General features: G+C 43.0%; 1 protein-coding gene across 10 annotated transcripts in view; it reads left to right on the top strand.

Annotated features, from left to right (window-relative positions):
* The window catches only part of CYRIA (CYFIP related Rac1 interactor A), a 76,145-nt gene that overhangs the window by 6,333 nt on the left and 48,369 nt on the right, over window positions 1–21,443 (top strand). For 6 of the 10 annotated variants that reach the window (XM_026695313.2, XM_087917482.1, XM_087917464.1 and 3 more), the window contains exon 2: window positions 13,118–13,205. The exons of 3 other annotated variants lie outside the window; for them this stretch is intronic. The gene's annotated coding sequence lies outside the window, so the exon portion shown is untranslated. Of the gene's footprint in view, window positions 1–11,313; window positions 11,429–13,117; window positions 13,206–21,443 lie in introns of those variants that run through there. One more of the 10 variants, XM_087917460.1, reaches the window with a different exon arrangement.

The following is a 21,443-nucleotide window of genomic DNA, read 5'->3' as shown; positions in this document are numbered from 1 at the left end:
TTAGTATGACATCTTTTATGTTTGGGATTGCATTTTGGTTTGGATAGTAGTAATTTATACTTGCTCAATAGGTACGGCTTATCCAATCTGCATTGACATGAAAAATGTTCTATTATAAGCTCCACTACATGCAGTATACTTTTATTGCCTGTGTTTCCCTGAAAATAAGACCCTTGGCCTTCAAAAGAGGCATTAGGTCTTATTTTCAGGGGATGTCTTTCACTGTCTTACTTCATGGTGGTGGCACTGACAGCCCCGCCCAGCAGGAACTCGTGTGGCCACAGCCGGCCCACTTCTTCTCTGGATTGACATGTGGCCACAGCCGGCCCACTTCTTCTTTGGATTGACACCCCCTGACCTCCGTTTCGCTTTCAGAGGCCTTCAGGAAAGGCCTCTGCAGCTGAGAAACAAGCTTTGGATTGACTTGCACATCACCTGTTTCATCCATCAGAAGCCTTTTGCCATCAATCCAGAGCTCGTTTCTCGGCTGCAGAGGCTTTTCCTGAAGGCCTTCAGGAGGCCTCTAACAGTGAAATGGAGGCCAGAGGTGACGTGCACAAAGGGCAGCAAGTGGCCACAGAAGAAGTGGGCCAGCAAGGCGAGGCAGATATCAGGGCAGGTATCAGAGGCAGGCCAGGCTGCAACTGTCCTAAAGTAAGTGGGTTCAGGGCACATGTGCAGCTGCACCCCCCATGTCCACCCCAGCTAGATTTTTACCCATGTGCCTCACCCCATGTTGTGCAAAAAGGTGAAACAGAATGGGCAGGGTCTTAAATAGGGCTTATTTTGGGGGGTTAGGGCTTATATTGGGCACACATGTAAAAGTCAAGCTAGGGCTTATTTTCAAGGTCTCATTTTCAGGAAAACACGATACTTAAGTATATTTTTTCCTTGGACTCAATGAGAATTGGTGCTGAACAATATTGATGGACTATAACTTGTTATTTCTAGTATAATGGCAATACTTGCTCAAAAGTTAAGCAGAGTTTATATATAATTTTTACTCCCAAATGTAGAGAATATATAAATTCTTTGCAAATAGGCATGCTTCCAGAATCACATTTTTATTAGCCAAAGATTGTTACAAAACATATCAAGTGACTTCACTAATGCCTTTTTATATAGAATGAGATAACCTTAAAAATAATGATGCTATCATTTTCAACTTCAATTCATTACAAAATATTCGATTAGCAGAATTACTGTATTATATACAGGAAATATTGGTTTGTTATAGAGAAAGTAACACAGAATTTTGGTTATATGTTTGCGGTTATATTTTTCTATTTCAGCATTTTACGTATTTCTTTGGTTTCTGTCTTCCAGACACTTGTTTTCTTAACTTCCTGTTGACCCAGTTTAAAAAGGGTAGTTTCTTTTAATTTGACCAAACAGCATCCATGCATTTTCTACCCTGTAGTAAATTATATTGTATTACTCATGCTGGGTATACTATTAAATAATGTAATACCTTAATTTCAAATTCATGGAAAAAATCCATGTACTCTATAGAAACTGAAAATGACTTGATGGCACATATTAAAATGGGGGTAATCAGTGTATTTGAACTTGTTCTTTATTGCAGTTCTTTATTGCAGTTCCAAATCTTAGAGACTTAGATTATTATGAACAATTAAATATTTTGAATGAAATAGTATTTCTTTGGATTTTTCTCAATTGTTTTAAACATATGAAATGCTGGTGGTTTAAAACTTCCATATATTTCTATTACACACAAACATAAAGTAACTGTTGCAAAATGAAGTATTTGTAAGACTATTTAAGTACTGTATTAATATCTACTGATTCAAAGCTTTAACTGTTTCAGAATTCATATGTGTGTGTATGTGATATTTTTTTGTTCAGCATAAAAACCTTTCTCTAAACTAGCATGGGTGCATTCCATCAGTATTTTGAAATCATTGATGGAAATGATGCTTTAAAGCAGGGGTGTCAAACTCAATTTCATTGAGGGCCACATCAGGGTTGTGTTTGACCTTGGTGGGCCAAAGTGGGTGTGGCCAGCTCGATGTCACTCATGTCAGGGGTGCCTGTGGTGGCCCGCGGTGCTTCTGCCAGCGAAAATGGGCTCCCAAGCTTCATTTTCAGCTGCTACGGCCTCCTGCAACCCTCTGCCAGTGAAAATGGAGTTCGGCAGCCCTCCCAAGCTCTGTTTTCACTGGCAGAGGGTTGCAGGAGGCCATGGAAGCCGAAAACAGAGGTTGAGAGCCTGTTTTCACTGCTAGAAGCGCCACAGGCCAGTCCTTCAGTATTTCTAGGGCGGTCTCGCGGGCCAGATCTAAGTATCCCGCAGGCCGTATCCGGCCCCCAGGCCTTGAGTTTGACACCCCTGCTTTAAAGCCTTATCAATATGAAACAAGCCATTCACCTTTGTTACATAGTTCAAATTCATTCACTATCTTTCATATCAATGTGACCACCAATCAGGATAGATAGATAGATGATAGATAGATAGATAGATAGATAGATAGATAGATAGATAGATAGATAGATAGATAGATAGATAGTAGACAGAATACTTTATTGGCCAAATGTGATTGGACACACAAGGAATTTGTCTTGGTATAAATACTCTTAGTATACATAAAGAAAAGGTACATTAGTTAAGAATAAAGAATCATAATGTACAACACTTCATGATAGTCGTAGGGTACAATCAACAATCAAATCATACTAGGAAAAAGGCAAGTGGGAGGGGATGGGTGATAAGGAGGTATGAGAAGATTAGCAGTAATAGTAGTGTACACTTTGTAAATAGTTGAACAATGTTGAGGGAATTATTTGTTTAGCAGAATGAGGGCTTTCAGGAAAAACTGTCTTGGTGTCTAGTTGTTCTGGTGTGCAGTGCTCTATAGCATCGTTTTGAGGGAAGGAGTTGAAACAGTTTATGTCCGGGATGTGAGAGGTCTGTAAATATTTTCACAGCCCTTTTTTTGACTCGTGCAGTATACAGGTGCTCGATTGAAGGCAGGTGGGTAGTAATTGTTTTTTCTGCAGTCCTAATTATCCTCTGAAGACTGTGTCTGTCCTGTTGGGTTGCAGAACCAAACCAAACAGTTACAGAGGTGCAGATGATAGACTCAGTAATTCCTCTGTAGAACTGTATCAGCAGCTCCTTGGGCAGTTTGAGCTTTCTGAGTTGGCGTAGAAAGAACATTCTTTGTTGTGCTTTTTTGATGATGTTTTTGATGTTAGGTGTCCATTCTCCTCCATGCTGCATCGAGAGCCCAGGATGGGTTGACTCCTTCCTATGATGTCATTTAGCTGAGTCTGTACTAAGATATAAAAGCCAGACCCCGGGAGAGACCCCAGCTTTTGACTCAGCTCCTTTCAGTCAGTAGCTGTGTCTCTGAAAGCTTCTGTTAGATAACACTCACCAGCGAACTTCAGTGCCGTTTTTCCTAGTATCAAGCAAGGTTGGGAGCAGCATTGCCAGAGCGCTGTTCAGGCAAGTTGGGCAGCGTCTGTAGACCTCCCCCACACCTGTAGTTTGAGCGGCCGTAAAAAGCGATCGGCAAACAGATAACAGCTTCAGCCAGCTGAGGTTCTGTAGATAGCATTCACCAGCGATCTTTAGTACCTTTTTTCCTCACTTCAGCAACTCCCAGGATCTGGGCAGCTGCTCTTCCAGGAGAGCAGGGCGCTCTCTCTCCTGCAGCGTTGGGAGCAGTGTTGCCAGAGTGCTGTTCAGGCAAGTTGGGCAGCGTCTGTAGACCTCCCTCATGCCTGCGGTTTGAGCGGTCATAAAAAGCAATCGGCAAACCGATACCAGCGTCAGCCAGCTGATTGTGTGGCCAGAGGCTGCCCTTTCCTTTGCTGACTTCACTCGGGGCTCTTTATAGCCTAAGGAGAAATTCTTTGATCTCGGAGCCTGTTTCCCATAGTCAGTGGCCATCTTGGATTGAAGCCTTCCACCACGAGGTGAGCGGCCATTTTATAAGCCCGGGGACCAATTTATACCCTAAGGGGCTTAATACAAAAAATTTACAAACAGTTTCTTTCCATCGTAAGAGTCTTTATTCTTCAAATGGAGCAAGATAAGGGTCAGGCAGAGTTCCCCACCGCCCAGTGGAACAGTCTCTTAAGCCAATAAGAGAAAAAGTTGTAGGCAACACACCCGATCAGTCCAGAGGGAGGTGGCTGCTAAAATCAGAGCTAAGGCTCTAGCCCCTAAGAAGGCAACTCAGGCTGAGTTGAGGGCAGAAAAGCGCAGACATGCAGCCCTAGAGAGGCAGTTCAACAGAACTATTCAACAGAAAGGGAGTGCAACTACAGCATGTTTCAGGTGATACCTGTGGGCCCCAGCCAAGCCCTCACAGGGGAGGAGAAGTTATCTATGAGCCTGTCTCCTGAGGCTCTTGCAGTACAATCAGATCCTCAGGATCTAAGCAGATCTGGGCCTTATTTCCAACAGGCTTCTGGGCCCTATGCTCCTCCCCCTCCCTCCAGGCCTCGAACCTCTTCTCAATCTAGGCCTGAAGCCACCTTCACTCCCTCAGCAGCGGGCCTTCGGCCTTCTGCCTCTACCTTTGAGCATAGACCAGGGGATATCCAAGATGTTGTCTCATTGGCCATTAGGCAGGGATTGGCTGAAGGCTTCAAACAAATCCTTCGACCTCTGGAAAGGGTTCAGGCCCTTCTCCCTTCTCAATCTATAAGTTCCTTGCCTCATCATCCTGATTTACACAGGCCCCTGGACCTCAGGGTCCATTCTTCTCTACCTGAATGGGAGGAGGCTGATGAGGAGGGAAGGGCTTCACCATCTGAACACAGTTACTCCTCATTCAGAACGTGAAGAGGGTGAGACCTTTGACCAAAATCTTTCAGAGGAAGAAGATTCTCACCCAGAGCAGACATCCTCTGCATTGTCTTCAAACCTACTCTCCTCAGGCCATTTCTCAGCAAGGCTTTGGTCACTGCCAAGCTGTCGCCGGACGAAGTGGCTCCCGAGCCACAAGGAATTCCCTCTAGCCAGGGAGACTTATTCTTCTCCAAGCCTGTAGTGCATGCAGGGGTTTTGCCTTCTCCCATTTTGTTCCTGGACATGGTCAAAGAACAGTGCACTTCCTCTTCGGCAGGTCCTCCCCCATTTTCTCTGGATAAGCATTTCTACAATGTCAGCGCAGCCCTGGACAATTCCCTGGCAGTGCCTTCTGTTGACATTCCAGCTCTGGCCTCGTTCCCATTTTCTGGCACTCTCACGTGGGCATCCATACGTTGGCTGCACCAACTCCAGATTAGATTGCCTACATCTCACCTTTGGTCTCACCAAGGCCTTAATAAGATTATCGCAGCGGCGGAATTCACTGCAGATGCCACTCCTCAAATTGCCCCGGTCACCAGATTCTTCACCAGGTTTTCTTGCCAGGGAGCAGAGGGGACCAATGCCAGGGAGCAGAGGGGACCAATGCCCTTCGGTGCAGATGGCCCAAAAGTCTCCTCTATGCCTTTCCCCGCTCCCCATCATTCCAGCAGTAATTCGGAAGATGTTGGAGGAATGAGCGGAGCTCCTCCTCCTGGCACCCTATTGGCCAAGGACGCCCTGGTTTGTGGACCTGGTCAACCTGTTGGTGGCTTCTCCTTGGAGGATCCCAGCCCATCTAATCTCCCTTCATCAGAGGATTCTGCTCCAGCCAGAGCCCCAGTGGATCAAGTTGATCATGTGGCACTTGAGTGGCAGCGGCTAGAGGTGGCTAATCTTCCTGAAAGGGCCATCATCACTATCCTGGCATCTTGCAAACCTCCCACAAGGCGCATCTATGATGCCACCTGGAAGGCCCTTCCCGATGGTGCCTTAGGGAGGGTCTTTCTCTCCCTCTTTAGCCCAGTTGGCAGAGGTTCTTAGATTCCTTCAGAATGATCTGGAGAAAGTTTTGGCCCCCAACACCTTACGTAGGCAGGTTGAGGCCCTCTCCTCGGTTCTTTCATGGGGTTTCCTTCCTTCCTTATCCCATCACCTTTCAGTCAGGAGGTTTTCGAAAGGTGCTTCCAGCCTGCACCTTCCGGTGGTTCACAGGTATCCTTCCTGGGATCTTCATGTGGTCCTTTATGCCCTTACAAAGCCCCCTTTTGAACCCCTTAGAACATTGTCTCTCCATTTCCTGACTCTGAAGGTAGTGTTCCTCGTTTCCATCACTTCAGCCAGACGAGTATCCGAGCTTGCTGCTCTTTCCATCAGACAGGACCTTTGTTCCTTTCACGATGATAGGGTTGTCCTCAGTCTGGACCCCTCATTTATTCCAAGGGTTAACACCTGTTTCACAGGTCCCAGGACATTATATTGCCTGGCTTCTTCCCCCTCCCGCACCATCACTTAGAGCAGCAGTGGCACTCGCTAGACGTAAGTCGAGCTCTTAGAATATATATTAAGAGCACTTCCTCCTTCAGGGAGTCTGAAGCCATTTTGTTTCCTTTTCCCTTCTCACTTGGGGCACAAGGCCTCTTCTCCTACTATTAGCAGGTGGGTCAGATCTTGCATTGAGCAGGCCTACAAAGCTTCCGGTTCCTCGAGGTCTGACGGTGCACTCTACCAGAAACGCGGCCACTTCGGCTGCCTGGGTGACCCAAGCACCCTTGGAGGAGATCTGTCATACAGCCACGTGGACATCTCTGTCTCCTTTCATCAGATACTACCATCTGGATGTCTTTGCCTCGGCAACTGCAGCCTTCGGCAGACGGGTGCTTCAATGAGTGGTTCAACAGTCAGTGTGATGAGCCGGATGAGGACCCACCCGTGGACATGCAAGCTTTGGTATGTCCCATCCTGGGTTCTCGATGCAGCATGGAGGAGAATGGGCGTTGGTAGAAATTACCATGAACACCCTTTCTATCTATGCTGCGAAAGAGCCCAGCCCCTCCCTTGATTCATCCGGAGAGGGTAAGTCATATTTCTGTATTCATTTGTGCTTTCAGAGACACCTTTCAGTCTGTCAAGTTTCTTTGCCAAAGCTGGGGTCTGTCCCGGGAGCTGGCTTTTATATCTTAGTACAGACGCAGCTAAATGACGTCATAGGAAGGAGTCAACCCATCCTGGGTTCTCTCGCAGTATAGATAGAAGGGCGTTCAGGGTAACTTCTACCAATGCCCATTTTAGGTCATGTGATATAGTAGAACCTAGAAATTTGAAGGTCTCTACTGTTGATACTGTGCTGTCTAGTATTGTACGAGGTGGCAGTATGGGAGGGTTTCTTCTAAAGTCTACCACCATTTCTACGGTTTTGAGTGTGTTCAGTTCCAGGTTGTTCCGGTTACACCATGAGGCAAGTTGTATAACCTCCTGTCTGTATGCAGATTCATCGTTGTCTCGAATGAGACCAATCACTGTTGTGTCATAAGCAACTTCAGTATTTTAACAGATGGATCATTTGAGATTCAGTCAATAGTATATAGGGAGAAGTGGAGATAACACACAGCCTTGAGGGGCCCCTGTGCTGATTGTATAGGTATCGGGTGTGATTCCGCCTAACTTCACCTGCTGCTTCCTGTCTGTTAGGAAGCTTATGATCCACTTACAAGTGTGTTCAGGTACCGCTAGTTGGTTTAATTTACTTAGAAGAGTGTCTGGAATGATGGTATTGAATGCTGAACTGAAGTCTATAAAGAGGACCCTTGTGTAGGTATTTGGAGATTCAAGGTGTTGTTGGATGTAATGCAGAGCCATGTTAACAGCATCATCTGTTGATCTATTTGCTCAGTATGCAAACTGCATGGGATCTAACAGCGGATCCATGATGGTTTTCAGGTAGGACAGCACAAGCCTTTCACAGATTTTCATAACTACAGATGTTAGAGCAACTGGTCTGTAGTCATTCAGTTCCTTGATGGAGGGCTTCTTTATCTATTATTTATCTATTTAGTCCAAATTATACAATTACTGGTAGTCTTATGACCATTTAATAATAATTCAAAATTATAGTGGTGCTGGAAAAAGTTATCTACAACCTATCTTGAAAGTTACAACCATTATACCACACCTATGGTCATGTGATTGTAATTCAGATGCTTGGCTCCCAATACACATATGATTGCAATTGTCTACTGACAAGCAAAGTTCAGTGGGAAAAATCAGTCATTTTAATGACACTTAGCACATGATTTGCAAAATAACCGTGAAATTGGTGTAATGACTCACTTAACAACCTCATCGCTTAGTGACCTAAGTTCCAGGTAAATTTTGGATGAGTCTTAAGATTCTTCTTGTAACTTTGAACTGAAGTTTTTATTCTTGCATAATCTTACATTTATAGGAATTATCATGTTGACATGAGAGTTAGGGAGAAAGAATTAAAGTGGTAGCTAACATCAGACAAAATATATGAAGCATGAGAAGCTTAGAAATTCACCCAGTAGTAGAAATGCTTCAACTGTTGTGAATATTATATGTAGCAATGGCCTGTATGTGCAGTACTGTTTGCTTAAATTCACCTATATATCGCTCATTTTCCTGATAGATATACATAATAAATGAAAGTACTTCTAGTAGTTATCCCTTTCATTTTCATGTACTTCTATAATAGTTATGTAGATCTATAAACCATCAAGCTATGACAAACTAATTTAGCAAATAGCAAACAGCACTTAAGGCAAATGGAGACAGTGTTTCCACTGAAAAATTATTGATTATGATGTAAATAGAACAGCAAAAAGTGACATCTTCATCGTTTATTACATTATTGGCATTTCCAGTTTGCTCTAGAAATATATAATTTAATTATACTTCAAATATTAATGTTTATACTGTGGAAGATAGATGGTGATATTGCTGACAATGTTTCTAGTACTACAGTACAATTTCCCTCTTTTTCTTTGGATACTGCATTTTGGTACAGATATACAAGTGTCTGGTTGTTGGTAAGACTCATGGGTAGAATCTATACATTGCCTGAAATGGAGACATGCCAATAAAGGGGTGTGAAGCATTGTTGTTAGCAATTTCAAGAAGAGGTATGAGATGCGTTCAGTTGAGTTACTGGTAAGAAATATAGCATCTTAAATACTGCTCCAGTATCTGGTTAACCTTCTCAGTTTCTCAGTTGGAAGTGAGATGATAGCCAGACAACATATGAATGTTAATATTTAATAATTGCAAGAAGGCCTTCCAAAATTTGGAAGTAAAATGACCTGCTTTATTTATTAGGAAATGATTGACTAATCCCCTATATTTAAAGACATTGAGCTGTTTCTTGAGCTATTGGAGGACTCGTGCAGGGAATGAAATGGGCCAATTGGGCAAATAAATCCAGTATTACCAGTATGATAGTGTATCCCTGCACTGGAGGAAGATCGGTAATGAAATCTAGATAAACTATGTCCCAGGATATGGCGGGTGTTTAATGGCTCCAATCCAGTTGGCTTGTTGGACAAGGCAAGAGAATACATAATCCCTAATTCCTCCTCGGATGCAGGGCCACCAAAATTCTCTGAGTGCTCTTTGTTGGGTTCTGAATATCTCCCTGTGTCCGGCTTTCTTGTTGTCGTGGCACAGCTGTAGTACTTCCTCCCTCAGGGGAAGAGGCACATATAAACATTCATTGTGCAATAGCTGCCCTCCCGCCATTGTGAAAGGCGAAAGAGTATTTTGTTGGTCTTTCTTGAGTTCATCCTTCCAGGCCCTGGTGTATGGATCCTGCTGCTGCTTTGCTTTAATCCAATCAGAGACGAACAACTTGCCTTCTTCCAGCCTTTTGTGTTGATCTACCTTGTGGAGGGAACTCAAAGTTATTTGGTTGCAGCTGGGGGTGGTGATGACTGAGGAACCTGATACTTCAGCTTGTATGTGAGGGTGTCTGGAAGGTTCTTCTGAGAGCCTGGGATATATGAGACGTAAAAGCCAAACTGAGAGAAAAATTGGGTCCACCTGATCTGTTGGAGCGCGAAAGTTTTGGTGTTTTGCAGCACCTTTAAATTTTTAGAAGTAAATGGACAAGTGGGCTGCTCCTTCCCAGCAGGTGTCTCCATTGTTCAAAGGGATTGTTTTATTTTTTTGCTGCCAGCAGCTCTTTATTGAAAATGTAATAATTCCTTTCTGTTGGGTTGATTGCTCTCAAGTAAAATGCACATGGGAATCAATCCCCCCTCCCTCCTTCTCTGCCTGGAGTAGAACTGCGCTTGTTTCCAAGATGTAGCTGGTCTAATAGGTCTGACATAAGGAGGAGTAGGTAAAGGTTTCTAATTGTTACTTTGTTCGGTTTTTTTGTAGTGATGCATTTGGGGTCCTTCCTTTCCCTTCAGCAGACTGGCTGCTCTTCTTTTGGGGAAGACAAAAAATGTGAGCGCCAATGCTGGTGAATTGGAAGGGTGGCTGAATTCCATTTTGAGGTGGGCATCCAGATAATTAACTCCAGAGCAGGCACAGGGTACTATTTCTTTGCTGGGGTTTGGACTCCAGGCTTCCAATGGATAGTACAGTCACCTGGGGAGTAATGGCGACGGAGGAGGGTTAATGGGGATGGGGTAAGAAAGCTCCTGCTTTCTCCCCAAACACATCTACGAGGTCTGCATTCTTTTCTGGCAGCACTGATTCCTTCCTTGTCCTGCAAGTGTTTGTGTGGGGGGCCTGTCAGTTTTCACTGCTAATAAACAATGTTGTTGGTATTTAAGTCTGGGAATTGGGGCAAAAATCACTTATCAACTGTCTCAACTTTGCAGTACAAATTTTGGACTCAATTGTAGTTGTAAGTCGAGGATCATCTGTACTACATTGATAGAGCTCTTCCATGGTATTTGAGGTGCCTTTCCTCACCGCTCATCTCTTAAGTCATCAGCTAGGCTTTTCGTGAACTGGTCAATTAGAGCAATTAGGTCATTCTATCCTACTGAAAGATATTCCCTTAATCTCCTTTGTCCCTTCTTGAGCTTCCAAAATCTTGACTAGGTATGATGCCAAAGTCTTGACTAGCTACGATTCCAAAGTCTTGACTAGCTATGGGATCTCCAAAGCATCCTTTTGAGTTTATGCATTCAATTGTCCAGCACTGGATCATTCCCCTTCGTGAACAATATTGCCCACTTAACTGTTGATACCTTCAGCAGGCTCAGCACAAAAGTCACTCATCCAGTTTGCTGACCATAAATATTTCATTCTAAGAGATGAATGTCTGGAATTGATCTTGGTCCTCCTGCCCAAATATCTCTGGCGAGCTGTCATGGAAATACAGAAGCATTGGTTGAGCTGCTGTCTGTTGCAGTGCTGAGGATTGAGACACATTTTGCCCCAGTTGCTGTGATTGTTGTGTTGTGGCATTCTGCAAGTTGTCATCTGGGCATCTATTTGCTGTTGGTGTTGTAATAACACAGCTGCCAGATGCCCAATGCTTAACAGGATTCCTTGAAGATCAAAGGCCATTCTAGAAATTCTTCTCTTTGGAAGAGAGTAAGAAACTGACACGACTGATATCAGCCCTCCCAGGTAAACCAGACAAAAATATGATTAGATAAACTAAATCTACTTTATTGTAAGGCTACTCTAACAGAATCTTGCAAGCCTGAAAGTATAACATTTCCCATTGCCACCTTTATCTCCTTGATCCATTAGGAGGTGGGTCCTTCTTAAGTTTCTTTTCTCCGACTGTTAAACCACTGGGGGCCTCTCTTGTCTGACTGTTTCCTTAGCAGCACCTCTTCCCCTCTTTCCCCAATATAATTTCCACATTCCATTATTTAAAAAAATCATCTTTTCTAGAACACCTCACAAGTTGTTCTTGTGGGAAAAATAAGAGGAGAAGGAGGTGGAGGAAGGAGTTCTAGGTATGTTCACTGCCTTCAGTTATTTATAAACAATAATAAAGATGGGAAGAAAAACAAATATATAATCCTTAATCTGATGCAGTGTAATAACTAAGAAACTAATTGCACAACGTCAACTCAAAAACAAATCTTGAGTACAATTTTGTTTATTTCTAGGTATGTTTACAATAGCTGCCTCAGATTTTGAGAAGTACCTGTTTCATTTCACTTGCGTTTGGATTGCACAATGGAGAACCACTTTTTTTACATGGTTTGCTAAACAAGCCATAGTGAACTGATCTGTATATACTGTTTAAACTATAGTAGTGAGTTGTGTAAGCAACCAGAACTAGCAGAACTGACTTCACTAAGTATTGTGCTCAAATCACTTGGCGTAGTATAATATGTACACAAAGCCACCAACTCAGTCAGGATCCATATAGGAACCTCTGTGAGGTCTGTTAGTAGCACTCACTGTTTGGGGTTGTGGAGCGAGCTTAATACAGAAAAATATTAAATGTCTTTTAATGGTAAAAATGGTAAATCTCCAATAGATGTATAGGAATGAATGTGCTATGAACAACATCCCCGATTCTGTGTGATATATTATGCAATCGCATTTGTGATATATTGCGAAAATTATATTGTTGAACTGGAAATCAAGCAGCAGATAGCTTTTAACATCATCAAGTGCTTGGAATGCCCATAAGAAAAGACAAGTTGCCTTTGTTTGTTTTTGTTGGGTGTTTTTTAAAGCCATTTTATAAAATAGGACTGCAGCTCCTTTGAAATAGAAGCCCTGCAACATGCAGGGACATGTTTGAAGCTATCCTCTTTGAACAAATGAAACAGTCGTGTCTTTTTCCACGCCAGTGCAGCTATTTTTGTAAGCTGCTCCCAGCTGACTCTCCATGCACCTGCATCCGAAGCAAAGTGGCTGTGCGTGCACATTCATGCAAATACAGCTAGAAAGAGTGTTTGACATCACCACGAAGCCTGGAAAAACATATAGGTCTTTTATTGATTCAAAGAGAGCTGCTTTGTACACAGTTTCTTTAGAAAGATTTGTACTGCCCTGTTGTAAATTAGCAGTAACCAAGGATATGCGACTTGTAGATGTTTTAGACCACTTTTTCCATAACTCTTTGTGTGGGACTGGCTGGTTGGACTTGATTAGATTTAACATCCAAAATATTTGGAAAACATCAGCTTGTCTACTTTTGAGGCAAGCAGAAAGAATATTTCCACTGTAGAAAAGATTCTGAGTTATTTTATTCATGAGTTTATTAGTTTAGTTTAGAAAATTATGTACTGTGATTAAAATAGTAAATGATTACAGCAATAATGTGGATTTAATATTTTCTGCCTTTAGGTGTGTGACCTTAATTCTCTGTCAGAATGGTCGTCCTTGAAAATTCTGGGAGCTGAAGTCCACTCATCTAGCGTGTCCTCAGATAAGGGTACAATTTCATTATACTATTTAATACATGTAAACATTAAGCTTGTATTACTGCTATAATTAATGGAAATTGTCATAATTGTACTGTATGCTGCGCAATAAAGCTGTTGATCCACAGGGTACTGTGGCTTCAAATCATTTTCAAATAGAGGTAGTTATTATACTTGTTTAATGACTCTCATTGGGACCTAGATTTCTACTATGAAGCGAAACAGTCTTTAGGCAAAGCATCACATGAGCACGCTACTTACTGAAGTCAGTTCTGCTAGTTCTGGTTGCAGTCATTAGTTACTCCATTGTTAGGCAAAGACCTCATGATTCTGTCCTGGACACACTCATGCCCGCCTCAACTTCACTTATTATCCTTCCCCCTACAATTTCTCATTTCCACTATCTATCTTTGCTGTCCCCTGCCATCCTAGTTGATCTTCACCATCTTCCACTGTTGAGGAAGAAGACCTGGCCGAGGCATCTGCTGGCTCTTTGTGAGACCTTTGCCGTATCCATCTATCCTCCCCCCCCCATTCCACAACCTGCCTTTGTTGCCCCCAGTTAAACATCTACACACACACACACACACACACACACACACACACACACACACCCCAACTCCCCACTGCTGGCAAAGTGCACCTGGCCAAGGCAGCTGCTGGCTTTTTGCAAGGCCTTTGGGTGAAGTTCATCTGGGAAAGCAGGGGTACATGGCAGAGTGCGGGGCATCCAAACGGGTAGAGATGGGAAGGTGGCAGTTAGTTGGGAAATTGAAGCACATGCTGTGGTCATAAAAGCAAGTGGTCTGCCAAGCACCCAAATTTTGATCATGGAGCTGCTGCTGCTGCTGAAACAGCTGTAATTTTGAAGGCTGGTTGTAAGTACTGTGAGAAGTTTTATATCATATCATATTTTATTCGTTATATTGTTTCCATCTTACCCCTAAAATATTAACAGAATTCACAACAGTCTGAGAATCAGTGTGTCTCCTCTAGATAATTAACGGTCCAGCTGAGACTAAGTTAATCAACTAAAATTAGCAAACTTTCTTAAATAATTAACCCAGACCTAATCCACATATCAATGGGAAAGGTTACACAGAGTTAATTAAATTAGGTCTCCTAAAGCAGTGGTTGCCAACCGGTGGGCCGGGGACCACTGGTGGTCCGTGAGAAAATTTTGGAGGTCCACAGAGAAATGTCCCCCCCAAAAGCACTCCCCCCCAAAGCAATTAATGCAGACAACGTGGGAACGCAAGGCTGTGCCGCCCACATGGCCTGCCCACCTGCTGGCCGAGCGCAAACCTTACCTTGAGTAGAGCCACGCGAGCTGTAACTGGAAGGTAAGACCAACAGGAGGGAAATCTGCCCCGGGCTGGCTTGCTGACGTTGGTGGGAAAGTCAGTCCCATATTCAAGAGCTGCAAGACTGGCCCTTTGGCCATCCCAGAGCAGCTGCTCTGGGATGACCAAAGGGCCAGTCCTGTGACTACTGCAGCTCTGGAATATGGACTGACTTTCCCACCAATGTCAGCAAGCCACCGTCAGTCAAAATTCATATTAGTGGTCCACGGGATTTAAAATTATGAGTTTGGTGGTCCCTGAGGGTTGGCGACCCCTGTCCTAGAGCAGCACCCCCCAACCTTTTGGATATCAAGGACTGGTTCCTTAGAGAGAGACTTTTCTGAGTAATGGAGTGGGCATGGTTTTGTGTACTGCCTGCATCCTGTGGATGGGGCCTCGCTTGTTTGTATGGCCCAATTTCTAGCATATCACGGCCTGGTGCCAGTCCTTGGACCGGGGGCTGGGGACCCCTGGCTCAGAAGAAGTGTATAAATATACTTACACACACACGCACACACATGCCCCTCAAGGGTCACCCTAAAATCAGCAGATTACACCCCGGACAAATTCCCCTTATAAAAATCTGCTGCTATACCCCTTTTCTGTGCAGCCTGCCCCTAAATGCAAACTGTTTTGCTTTTAGAAATAAATATGTGTTCTTTCCTCACAGCTGTCTGGATCTCATTTTTATTTATTCTTGCACAGCTCCTGCTCAAGTTGGAACCCCAAATTATTCTTCTGACAGTACTATTTGCTCAATGCTGTTGTAACTTTGAATAGTCATTGAATGAAAGTTGGTTAAGTGAGGACTGCCTGTAAGGAATTAGTGGTTATTTTTGAACAGAGGCAGTTGGATTCACTCTGCCAGAGCAAGAGGAATCTTTGTGTTTTCAGCAGTCATTTTGTAGCTTACTATAAAGGGCTTATTTCAGTTTTGTATACCTTAAAATGTGTTTACAACTGTTACCAGTTATAAATATAGATGATTCTTGAAAACAAGGCAGAAAAATCAACCATTATGCTTTTCACTGCCGCAGTAGAAAAAGAGGATGTAGTGGAATACTGCAGAATGCAGCATCAGTGACATATAGTAAGCAAGGACACTGATGCTTTAAAATCTATTTAATCTCAAAGCCAGAATTTAGTTAGAATTTAAATATACACAATAGGAATCTTTATCAGCATAGATCTGTTGAATGACTTCCTGATTTTCTTTTCTAACTTATTTTGTTCAAACTCCTAGCTATTTTTGGCAACCTCTAAAACTGTCTTCATCCTACATTGTAAATCCTAATAGTACTTCATTTTATAGTGCAAATCTCTCATAGATCATTGTGTTCCTGCTGAAGAGGCAGAGAGCTGCTTCCTCTCTTGACATAATAACATTTTGTTTCTTATTTTGAAAGTTCTTTTCTGAGCACTTAGGCTTTGCTTCATTCTTGAGCACTGTTTGAATCTCTCTCAGATTCTTTGCTACCCATAATCCCCAATAGCAATGCAGGCTGTCCTCCACCTATGACCTCAATTGAGCCCAAAATTTCTGTTGTAAAGCAAGACATTTGTTAAGTGAATTTTGCCTTATTTTATGACCTTTCTTACTAAAGTTAAGTTAATCACTGTAATTGTTAACTTAATAACATGGTTGTTAAGTGAATTGGACTTCCCCATTGACTTTGATTGTCAGAAGGTCACAAAAAGTGACCCCATGACCCAGAGGTGGTATTCAGCATGTTCTGAACAGTTCTGGAGAACCGGTAGCAGAAATTTTGAGTAGTTTGGAGAACCGGCAAATACCACCTCTGACTGGAGACTTTACAGTATGCCACACCCACCAAGCCACACCCACTAAGCCGCGGCCACAGAGCCGGTAGTAAAAACAATTTGCATCCCACCATTGCCCTCACTCCAGGATACTGCAACCATCATAAAGACGAATCAGTTGTCAAGCATCCAAATTTTAATCACATGGCCATGGGGATGCTGTAATGGTTGTAAGTATGAAAAATGGTCATAAGTCACTTTTTTCAGTACCGTTGCAACTTCGAATGGTCACTAAACGGTGTAAATCAAGACTTACCTGTATTGGATTAGTGTTGTCTTAATTTCTGGGGACATTCATTTTTTCTGAAATTCTGTAGAGTATGTTCCTTTTGGCCCTACAGTTGTGGTTTTGGTTGCAAGAAAGAATACTTTCCAGCATTCGTGCATGTATGAAAGGAAATGAAGAAGTGAAACCTGTGGGATAGGCTGACTGTGAGAGTTAAGATTTGGCCGTTTGGGCAGGCCACGTGGCTAACCACAAGCAGAGAGGGAGCTATCTTAAGCTTAGGAATTTATTTTTTCTTCCATTCAGTTGTGTCTGATTTTTAGAGATTTCCTGAACAAATCCCTGCAAAGTTTTTCAGAAGTGGTTTGCCTCCTTCCTAGGGCTGAGGCACTGGCCCAAGATCACTCAGCTCGCTTTGTGCCCAAGTTGGAACTAGAACTCACTCACATTCTGCTAGTTTCTAGTCTGATGCCTTAACAAGAACACCAGACTGGCTCTCTAGTAATAGATCACTTACACTGACAAGACTTAAAGTACAGTTTTTTGCTCATGTAAGTGATCTTACATGAATCAATTGATAAACCTATGCAAAAGTTACTATATTTTACTTTTCATGTTCAAGAACCATAGTTCAGGAGGGAAATAGGCATAGTGGACTTCTCTGCATAGCAAGTCATTAAAGGGTAGAGTTAAATGATTTAGACGAGAAGATAAAAGGAGAACTAATCAAATTTGCAGACCACACCTGCAGGAATAGCCAACACTCCAGAAGATAGGCTCAAGATGCAGAAGGATCTCGACAGACTTGAACATTGGGCTTCATCTAACAAAATGAAAGTACGGTTCTGCATTTAGGCGAGAAAACCAAATGGATGGATAGAGGATAGGTGATACTTGGCTCAATAGCAGTAACTGAGAAAGAGATCTTGGAGTCCTCGTGGACAATTGCTTAAATAAAAAAGCCAGTGTAGTCCTAAGCTGCATTAACAGAGGGGTAGAATCAAGATCACATGAAGTGTTAGTACCACTTTATAATGCCTTGGTAAGACTAAAATGGAAATGTTGAATCCAGCTTTGGTATGATATAAAAAAATGTAGACTCTGAAAAGATCGCAAAAAAAGAGCAACAAAGATGATTAGGGAATCTGGACACTAAAAACATATGAAGAACAGTTAGAGAAATTGGGTATGTCTAGTCTAATGAAAAGAAGGACTGGGGGAGATATGATAGCAGTGTTCCGATATCTAAGGGAGTGCCACAAAGAAGAGGGGAGAGTCAAACTATTCTCCAAAGCACCTGAGGGCAGGACGAGAAGCAATGGATGGAAACTAATCAAGGAGAGAAGCAAACTAGAACTAAGGAAAACTTTCCTTACAGTTAGAACAATTAATCAGTGGAACGACATGCCTCCAGAAGTTGTGGGTGCTCCAGTTCAAGATTGGATGACCATTTGTTTGAAATGGTATAGGGTTTCCTGCCTGAACAGGAGGTTGGACTAGAAGACCTCCAAGGTCCCTTTCAACTCTGTTATTGGCTTGGTGGTTAAAGACATTGTCAGCTGAAAAGCTGGCAGCCTGGGTTCGAGACCCAAGCACCATGCAACGGGGTGAGCTCATGTTACTAATCCCAGCTCCTGCCCACCCAGCAGTTCAAAAGCATGCAAATGCAAGTAGATAAATAGGTATTACTTCAGTGAGAAGATAACAGTGTTCCATGCTCCTTGGTGTATAGACATGCTGGCCACATGACCATGGAAATATCTGGTCAATTCTGGCTCCATCCGCTAAGAAACAGAGATAAACACCATCCCCTAGAACCAGACCCAACTGGAAAGAGGTAATCTTTAATGTTAGGAATGATAGTCACCTAACAGTTGGGTTGGCAAGATATAAACCAGAATAGTAATTTAAGACTGTTGTATCTTTAAGAGAATGCTGTAATTGTGATTGGCTGAGGTTCCTCCAATGGCCATAAGATGGAGCCAGAAACCTGGTTTCTCTCTTCTTGCATTTCCTGTATTGCCTTTTTGCCTGATCATTGTTCTGCGTGGATTGCTGTGAGTCTTGCAACTGTTAGCAAACTCCGTTTATTGAACTTTGTTTATGATACTGGACTTTGCTTTTGGATTATCCCTGGACTGATTATTTAGAATACTAACTGCTTTAACCGTGTATGATTTGGACTGTTTGTTGGACTTCGTTTACCCGTTTACTGGAAGTAAAACTTAGATTTTACTATTTAGTGTATCTGTATGCTGGTTGTGCATTATTCAACATCACTCTCACTATGTTTCCCTCAGTGCACTCATTCTAATGGGGAATACCTCAACATTTACCTTTGCCTTAATTTAGTTTTGGACATGTTGATTAGGAATCTGTGATAACTAGCTGCTAGTCCTGCTAGGAAAAGCCTTCTAATGGTTTGAGGCTTCCATGTTAGCTCTCTTTTATCTATTTATCTACTGTGTAGGTTGGATGAACTTCCTCTTTATTGTCCAGTTTCCAGAAAAACTTCAGTACTCTAACAGATGAACCTTCTTTGGGTGATTCTGTTGAAACATTCTGTCTTGAGGAATGTATAAATCCTCTATCTCACTGCTTTATGCTTTTATTCTGGAAAGCTTTTAATTAATGCATTAATTCTGCGACTTTGTTCTATGCTGCTAGTTACTCTGTTTTTTTACATTTTATAAGAATTACTAAAATAATAAAACTGCGTTAACCTTTGTATTATTTTTGTTACTTTTTATTTAAAAATGGCTTTATCATAGTGTATATGATTCTTGCATCTAGTCTCTATTTTATCTTATTAAAAAGCATTAGGTGAAAGTTGCAGTTGATTAAAACCATGTTGTGTGGTGGGTGAAGTTCAATCTTTATGGCCTATTTCGTGATGACTGCAGCTATAGATGTTTGCAATTCAGAATGTAAGAACAATTTAATGATTATGGATTACTAAACGAAAGAAAATTTGATTTCTTGGTGCCTGTGAATCTAAGAAAAAGGGGAAATGCGTAATGAAATTGAAGAAAGATGATCTGATTTTGTGGGATAGAATTGATGAATGCATGCCTAGAAGTGGAAATGCAATTTTAATTATGAATGATTGATCTGAAATACCATGTTTCTGCAACAGTATGGCCTCCACCAATAGGAAGGCCCAGCATGATTTCTAGGCATGAGGTGAAATTAAGCCCTGCCCCTAAAATTTAAGCCTATTTAAACCACGCGTTTCCCCACCATTTCTCAGATTGTTCGTTAGAACTACACGAGGTGAAGAGAAATGGGAGAGAAGGGGGGGGATGGGGAGAAAACTTGCCTTTAGGAGTGCCCTGCAGGTAGCCTACGCTAGAATACCCCTGTTAGGAATATAAGTCACCTAACAGGTATTTGGGTTAGAAATATATAAACCAGGATAGACATTTAAAACTATATCTTTTAAGAAAATGCAAAACTGTAGTTGGGTGTGGTTTCTCAAATGGCCATAAGATGGAGCCAGAAACCTGGGTTGTTTAGTCTTAATCTCAGAAGAGAATGTGTCTCCATCTCTGTTTCCTTCTGTTGGAAAGTATTGCTGTTCCTCCATTTCTTCTAATTGATTGATATTACTGGATTTAATGTAAGTCTGTTACTGAACTGTTTTTGACACTGGACTTCATTATTGAATTATCCCTGGATTGAAAACTGACTGATTTAATTTGTGAATGACTTTGGATTGCTTATTTTGGATTTTGCTTAAACCTTTCTGGAAGTAAAAGCCTACATTTACTGTACAGTGTATCTGTGTGCTCTGTGTGTATTATTCCAACACTACTCTCTATACGTCTCCCTGTATGCGCTCATTCTCCTAATGGGGAATTACCTCAACAACCCTGATAGACGATAGAAGCTCCCTGAAGGCAGAGTCCCCAGCCGCTTCAGGGCGTGGCGTGGCTACCCGTGTCCCCTCGCCTTTAGGGCAGTCTCTTTCGGGCGATGGAAGCTCCCCAAGTGCAGTCACCAGCCACTTCGATCGGCTGGTAGAAGCGGCCTCGGGGTGGGAGGAGTGTGTGTGTGTGCTCGCCCCATGGCCCCTTCTACCGGCCGATCGAAGTGGCTGGTGACTGCACTTGGGGAGCTTCCATCTCCGAAAGAGACTGCCCTAAAGGCGAGGGACATAGCAGTCATGCCTCGCCCTGAAGCGGCTGGGGACTCTGCCTTCAAGGAACTTACGTCGGCCGATAGGAAGCGGCCTCGCAGCGGGGGAGTGTGTGTGTGTGTGCTTGCCCCAAGGCCGCTTTACCGGCCAATCGAAGTGGCTGGTGACTGCACTTGGGGAGCTTCCTTCGTCCGAAAGAGACTGCTCTAAAGGTGAGGGGACACAGGCAGCCACGCCTCGCCCTGAAGCGGCTGGGGACTCTGCCTTCAAGAGAACTTTCGTCGGCCAATAGAAGCGGTCTTGCAGCGAGGGGAGTGTGTGTGTGTACGCTCACCCCGAGGCTGCTTTTACTGGCCAATCGAAGTGGCTGGTGACTGCATTTGGGGAGCTTCCATCGCCCGAAAGAGACTGCCTAAAGGCGAGGGGACATGGGCAGCCACACCACACCCTGAAGCAGCTGGGGACTCTGCCTTCAGGGAGCTTTTCGTCAGCTGATAGAAGCGGCCTCGTGGCGAGGTACGTGCATATGGGCTGCTCTAGGTGGGGGAGGAAATTAAGTCACCCCCGAAAAGACAGCCTAGCTGTTTTTTCAGGGGTCAAAAAAAATAAGGCCCGGCCTTATTTTGTGAGAAACATGGTATACGTTAGCAAATGAACTGGAGTAGCCTAGGCTACAATGCTGTGGCTGAAAGCAGGAATCAATAGCAAGAACAATTGACTT

The sequence above is a fragment of the Pseudonaja textilis genome, chromosome 1 (genome assembly GCF_049901715.1).
Source record: "Pseudonaja textilis isolate UNSWEBS1 chromosome 1, rPseTex1.2, whole genome shotgun sequence".
Taxonomy (NCBI): domain Eukaryota; kingdom Metazoa; phylum Chordata; class Lepidosauria; order Squamata; family Elapidae; genus Pseudonaja; species Pseudonaja textilis.
The sequence above is the reverse complement of the archived record's forward strand: the minus strand, read 5'-3'. Positions and strand labels throughout refer to the sequence as shown.